Raw genomic sequence first — 1,099 nt, forward strand, 5'->3', positions numbered from 1 at the left:
GATTGGTAACAATAGTCATGAACTGATTAGTGACAATAGAACCAAAAACACAGACACAACTTGTGACTGATAACATCTCACACTGTGAAGCATGCAGACAGATGTGAGCTTAAACAGAGTTCCATGAAAACAACAATATTCATTCTGTTAGAGCACTAAGGACAGAATGTGTCATGGAACGAGCCGTCACATCACGTAGGTAAAATCGAATAAATGAGCAGGGTGTTGACCATGCAGCCGCAGTGCAAATGTCCTGCATTGACATACCATTATGCAGGGCAGTTGAAGATGCGATACCCCTGGTCGAGTGTGCTTTGAGGTTGACAGGAGGCTCTAGATCTGATGCTCTGTAGGCTTCAGAAATGGCCTCACACAGCCAGTGTGACAAGCGCTGGGTGGATAACGGGCAACCTGCAGATGCATCTCTATAATGCACAAACAAGTGTTGAGTTTGACGCATTACAGCTGTGCGCGCTATGTAACACGTCAACGCCCGCACCGGACAGAGAAGATGGAAAGATGCTTCTTCTTCTGATCTGTGGGGGGGAGGGAAAAAATCCCTCCGATGATTTCGCTCTTGATTTAAAAGAGCTCGTGATGTTTTTAGGCATAAAAGCTGGGTTTGGTCTTAAATCAGCTGAACTACCATCAGCCTGGATTCTGAGACATGACGGAGCGGCAGAGAGGGCAGATAAATCACTCACCCTCTTAGCGGATGTTAAAGCCAGCAGCAGGGCTGTTTTAAGAGACAAGAATTTAAGTGAAACCTGATCCAAAGGCTCAAATGGGGCTTTGATCAGGGCTCGCAGGACCAGCGTTAAATCCCACTGTGGAACAAGTGGGCGTGAAACAGGACTACGTCTTTGTACACCTTTTAGAAACCGCTTCATCAGCGGGTGATTAAAAGCTGTTCTGTCTCCGAACCCTTCGTGGCAGGAAGAGATGGCTGCAGCGTACGTTTTATTCGTGCTGAATGCCAACTTCCTATCCATCAGCTGTTGTAGAAAAGACAGCACGCCGCCTAATGGGCATGAGGTGGCCTCTAAACCTTTCTCTGTACACCAGCGCTGAAAAGCCGTCCACTTTGATGTGTACAGAA

The sequence above is a fragment of the Nematolebias whitei genome, chromosome 14 (genome assembly GCF_014905685.2).
Source record: "Nematolebias whitei isolate Nwh7 chromosome 14, NemWhi1, whole genome shotgun sequence".
Taxonomy (NCBI): Eukaryota; Metazoa; Chordata; class Actinopteri; order Cyprinodontiformes; family Rivulidae; genus Nematolebias; species Nematolebias whitei.